Genomic DNA, 6,376 nt, shown 5'->3' with positions numbered 1-6,376 from the left:
CCTCATCTCGCCTCTGGTTCTGTTCCAATCACCTTGAATCCATGTCCCTTGGTTACCAACCCTTCTACCACCTGAAACAGTGTCTCCTTATTTCTGCTTTCAAAACTATTATGATTTTGTGCACCTCCATTAAATCTCCTCCAAACCTTCTCTGCGCTAAAGATAACAATCCCAGCTTCTCCAGTCTCTCTGCATTAACTGAAGCTCCTCATTCCCCGGTACCATTCTAACAAATCCCCTCAACACCCTCTCCGGGGCCTTGACATCCGTCCCAAAGTGTGGGGCCCAGAATTGAACACAATACTTCAGGTAAGACTGAACCAATCATTTCTAAAGGTTTAGAATAACGGTCTTTTCTAAATATATATGAATATAGAAAGTCCGGCCTATGCCTCTATTTATAAAACCAAGGCCTTTTCAACAGCCTTCACAACATGTCTGCTGCCTTCAAAGATTTGTGCCCATACACCTCCATGTCTCTCTTCTGCCCCCAATTTAAAATAATATTTCGCTCATATTGCCTCTCCTCTTGGCAATATCGGAATGTTGGAAAATTTGCCCAGCGTCACAACCCATGACTGGAATTTCCCTCCTTCAGGCTCTACCTGCTAGAAATGTTGCTGGTCACCCCTTCGCCACCTGTGGTGGCAGGGTTGGGCGGCGTCTAAGGCACCCAGTGGAATACCTTTCTCTCCAAGCCTTCTGCCCACCGTCCCCAGTTGGCGCTGCTTCCTGGTGCTGCCATGTGTATGATGGCTGAGGGCTCTTGGGGAAGTGGCTGCAAAGGCCCAAAGTTCTGACCAATCGAAGGAGACAACATTGCAGTGTCCTTGCGCACAGGCCTGCTCCCGGCCTTGGTCTCAGCCGACGCCTTCCTACTTATCTTTGAGGCACTTCTGCCCCTTTAAAAGTCCCCTGCCACCTTTGTGAAGCTGTAGCAGCGTCCCCACCATTCGATCCTCACCTGTGGATCTCTTCGCCCTCGGCAACAGGAATCCCGCCCGGAGCCTGCCATGGATATGGAATGAGCCCCACGCCAGGAAAATCGGACTGGGCTGGCAGTCCACTACAAACAGGAGAGTTCCACCCTCCCATATCTCCTCCGTGTGCAACATACAATTGGTTTGTAATAAGGGTTGAGTGGAAGGCGTTTTCCATGGGGGTAGAATTTTGGAGAAAATTGAACAATTGGCAAAGAAAGCTCTGAAAGCATATGGGAAAGGAGGAGGAATGTTGGTGGCAAGTGGGCAACTCTGGCAGAGAGCTAGCACAGATGGGCATGATGGGTCAAACAGCCTTCCATAGCAAAACTTCAATAAATGGGTTATTAGAGATCACCATACCAATGCTTATATATGAAATCCCACTGTCTGGGATTAACCAAAAGAATGAGCAACTCCTATAAGTCTTCCAGGCAAAGGAACTTCTGGACTTGTCTGGGGGTTTCCTCGAAGCTGTTCCTGCTCCAACACCATTGACTTGACGTTCATCGTGGTGGAAATTCCCATTTACATCCGTAAATGGGATTTCCATAGCATTTCAGACAAAGCAGGAGCAACTCCAAAGAAACTCCCGGCCTTTTGTTACAGGCCCCTGAGAGAAATGGAATCAGGTTTGTCACATTTCAGGAAAGTCAATGTTTTGGATATGGGGAATTGGTGGCGAATAATATTTATTGTCATATAATACGCACAGATCTCCCTGCCACTACTCATGGATAATCTCGGGTCGGATACACAATTGTGTGGGTAAATCTGGGGCTGGCACATTCGGGTTTCTGGTCTAAATAGGCAACCTCCAGTAACAGCCACTACTGAAGATCTGAACAGTAACACCCATGTGAGGAGTTTTTGAAACATTACTTATTCTCCTATGCTGTAGCACACAGCGCGTTAAGACCAAGGTCCTGATTTTTGCCCTTTGGTGCAGGTCAGGTGACTTTTGGAATTTTTAAAAGTATGCATAAATGTGAGTAATAAGTGCATAAACTCAATTAACTGTCAAGTTCATTGGAATTATCAACAGACCTATCAAAATCAACTGTCAAAACTGCCAGAAGAACCTGTCAAGAGAAGCTGTCAAAGGGACCTGCCAAAAGGTGCTATCAAGACATTTAAAAGTCCTACCCTTTAAATCTTTGAAAAAAAAACACTGGGGTGTTTAAAAAAGAATGCTTGCTTGCTATTTCACTCTGTCTGTTGACATAAACCTAAGTGTTTCTATTACTCAATTAGTGCTACATGACAGATTTCACAACCATCCATTATCTCAGTAGGGTGCCTGCCATTTCATAGTTTGATTGACAGCTACAAGTGGTTATAGACTCTTCAAAGTGGGACTATGAATTCCAATGCATGTTGTTATAATAGATTTGGACTTGAATGAACTATTTGTTGTTATAAGGTTTTATTTAGTTGAAGGAATGTAAATGAAGTAAGTGGTTGTTTATGAATGAGAGTGTTTCTTTCAATATGGTGAAGTCTACATTAGACACTTAGAACTTTATTTTATAGAGCTTTATTTTATCTCACCTCAACATAGGTCCTGAGGTCTGCCCATGGTGGATACTAGGTGAGTTAGCATAATAGGTGTAAGGGCAAAGGGTGGTGGGTGGGGGGGGGGGGGGTCATTGGTTGGCATGAATTGGCATTAAGTTACCATAGGGGCTATAAAGGGACATTGGGGTGGGTGAGGAGCATAGGTTAGCATGCAAGCTATGAGGGGCCATGGGGGTGGGTACACCTTGGCATGGCAGCCCATAGGTGTTGTTTAAGGTGCATGCCTTGGCATAGGACATGAGATGACATGGGTCGGCATGAATGGGGCATGGGGAATGTTTGGGATGGCGGGGTGGGGGCGGGGGGGAGGCGGGTGGGTTGAAGGGATGATTCATGCTTTATTCTATACTTTTAAACTTTGGATACAGTGCCAGAGCCCCAGGACAGACCTTCTACCCAGCCTGCCTCTGCACCTAACGGCCTCCTCAGTTCTTCTGGGGTGACCTGCCCCAACTTCTAATCCAGCACCTGCCCCTCCCAGACCAAAAATCGAATGTCCGGGCAGCCCTTTTCAAAGGTCAGTATCGCAGAGTCATAACTCCAACTCCACCCAGGAGCCAAAATTTGGGCCCAAGTGTAATCTTCAGGTGGCATGGGGTTAAAGGTTAGGGGTTGAGTGGTAATTAGAGCCCGGGTGTGTTTACATGCACGTTAAAACTAATTTGGGAAGCAGAGCTGCTCAGAGAAAGGAGATTTTCTACGGTACAGTACAGGCTGAGGAGAAAGGAAACCACAAAGTGAGGCACTACAGCGCCATCGCTAGAGGAAGAGTGTTATTGCAGCATGACACGTTTACATACCCAGTCTCCATTATAAATGTGGACAGGAATTTATCATAGAAAAGTCTGGCACAAAAAGTGAGACAAAAATACAATTCAGGCTTTATTGTCAGAGAATATGCTGTTTAAGAACAAGAAGTGTGTTTTTATTTTAACAAATGCCATTTTTGTTCCAGTTTTCATTGATATCTTGGGGGTGCAGTTCCACGATTTTTCACTTCTCAGACAAGATTCTGAAGGGGCTTGACAGGGGAAAACACTGACGGGTTGTTTCCCCTGTCTGGAGAATCTAGGACGCAGGGGCACAGAAACCCAAGATCAGTCATGTTTGCACTGAATGGCAGAGCAGGCTTGAGGGGCCGAGTGACTGACTCCTGCTCCTATTTCTTATCTTCTTATTTCATTATCTTAATTCCTCATATTTGTAAGTGGCCTCTATTTGGTATATTTTCCAGTATTATGCAATTCATTTTGATCCCTTACCTTATCAATGCTGTGCGTACACAGTAAAAAAAAGTGTGCAAAATGATCCAGGTTGGAGATGGGGTAGCTGGTGCTTAGCAGTATTGAAGAGGAAGGGATAAGAATCACAACGTTTCTCAATGATAGCGGGTGTTGCCTGTGCTTGGCGTCACTGGAGCGGGAGTTCCCAAGGTTGTCGTGGAGATTCCTGTCATGAAGGAGGAGATATGGGCGGGGTGGTGGAGGAATGTGGAGGTTGACTTGCTGGTGGACTCCTGGGGTGTGTCACCTGTGGAAGGGTGGGGGGTGGTGGGGAGCCAAGTGTCTGACAGCCATGGGAGGTGGGGGGGGGAGGCAGGGGGGTGGTGGGGCGAAGGGGGGCAAGTTGGAGGGTTGCACATTTCCATTTGATCTTTGCCAACATTGAATTCAATCCAATCACACCAAGTTGTGACCGGTACCTCGGGAAATATGTTCCCTAAATAAGTGCCACAGCTACATAAACACACACAGTTTCCACTCTGTGTCAATGCCTTTCTGGAACTGCAGATATACTCAATAAATTATCTTTCAACCAGCAACATTCAGTCAGAAATGTTCTGATTTCTTGAGGAGAGGGTCTGGGTCAGCATCTCACCAGGCAGCCTGTTAACCCTAACCCCAATTGATCTCAAGTAGCAAAATGGGCTGCATTGTTGTCTGGTTAACGTATGTGATGCTTGCCCAGCAAACAATTAGCATTTTGCTTAGCTATAGCAACTGTACAAACAAATATTATGTAAATAATGATTAACAGTAAGCGACGGGATAGTACATGACCATATTTTCTCTCTCTCTCTGCGTTTGACATGCTTTCTAAAGTAAAATATGAAGTTAATAACTTTCACTGAAAGCTTTATTGAAAATTTTACTTGGACTCATTGGTCGATTTGTATTCAAAGGATTTTTTAAATGTATAAACTGAAAGGCCTTAATGGAGAGAGACTATTTTTCTCTTCCACAAAGCCTGTTTCAAATTCAAAACTGAACAAAAACTACAAAGCACACTCTGCCTTAATTGAAGTCTCTCACCGCTCTTTCACATTCACATGCACATGTTCTCTAATAGTAAGACCCAATGCAAACATAACTTAAATAAAGCTTTACAAGCCTACTTCCTTACTGCTCTTAAATAATCCTGAGTGAAACCATTCAGGTAACGTGGATGGCTGACATGAAACCCCACTTCTGTAGAGTTAAAACACTACTGACGTGTCCTGGGGAATTATATACATTAGTGGATCCAAGATGGCGGGTTCCACCAGCAGTCAGGGCAAAAGTATTGAGGAGGGGCCAAAGCCAATTAAGCTCTTCTGGATCCAGAAGATAAAAACAAAATACTGCGGATGCTGGAAATCTGAAACAAAAACAGAAAACACTGGAAAAGCTCAGCAGGTCTGGCAGCATCTGTGGAGAAAGAAACAGAGATAACGTTTCGAGTCCGTATGACTCTTCATCAGAGCTGAAGAGAGGTAGGAATGTGATGAAATTTATACTGTTTAAGGGGGGGTGGGACAGGTGGAGCTGGATAGAAGGCCAGCGATAGGTGGGGGCAGAGGAGGGATTGACAAAGATGTCATGAACTAAAGGACAAAGGGAGTGTTAATGGTAGTGGTTAGTGCTAAAGGAGGTGCTGATAGTGGCAAAGGTAAGAAAGCAGAATGTGATAATAGCAGAACAAGGGTAACACTCCGAAAAGGACAAGAGGGAACAAGTAACAGATGGCCCGGATGGGGGTGGGGGGAGGGGTCAGTGGTGGGGGTAAAAAGGGGAGAGAATGGGATAGAAGGGGATAAAATCATGGATAAATGAATAAAAAATAAAAATAATTGGATAAAAAATAAAAATGTAGAAAAAAGGGGATTAAAAAAAGGGGGTGGGGATGGAGGAGAGAGTTCATGATCTGAAGTTGTTGAATTCAATATTCAGTCCAGAAGGCTGTAAAGTGCCTAGTCGGAAGATGAGGTGTTGTTCCTCCAGTTTGCGTTGGGCTTCACTGGAACAATGCAGCAAGCCAAGGACGGACATGTAGGCATGAGAGCAGGGTGGAGTGTTGAAATGGCAAGCGACAGGGAGGTCTGGGTCATGCTTGCGGACAGACCGAAGGTGTTCTGCAAAGCGGTCACCCAGTCTGCGTTTGGTCTCTCCAGTGTAGAGGAAACCACATTGGGAGCAGTGGACAAATCAGAGCATTTACTAAATAGTGAGAAACTGGCTTCTCTGGGAAAGCATAGAGATTTGGGTGTCCAAGCACTTAAATCACTAGAAGCCAGTGAATGTGTAGAAAAGGTAATCAAACAGGTGAATAGAATGCTGGCCTTTATCTCAAAGGGGCTGGAATGCAATGGAAGAGAATTATGTTTTAGTTGTCCACTCTGTGCTTCCTCAACCCTATTCCCACTAAACTGCTGACCACTCAACTTCCTCTCCTGGTCCCTGTGTTAGCCATTATTGTAAACAGTTCTCTCTCTTCAGGAGTTGTCCTTCTCTCCTTTAAACCTGCTGTCATCACCCCTCTCCTCAAAAAAAAACAACCTT

This window comes from Carcharodon carcharias, chromosome X, assembly GCF_017639515.1.
Source record: "Carcharodon carcharias isolate sCarCar2 chromosome X, sCarCar2.pri, whole genome shotgun sequence".
Classification (NCBI taxonomy): domain Eukaryota; kingdom Metazoa; phylum Chordata; class Chondrichthyes; order Lamniformes; family Lamnidae; genus Carcharodon; species Carcharodon carcharias.
The sequence above is the reverse complement of the archived record's forward strand: the minus strand, read 5'-3'. Positions refer to the sequence as shown.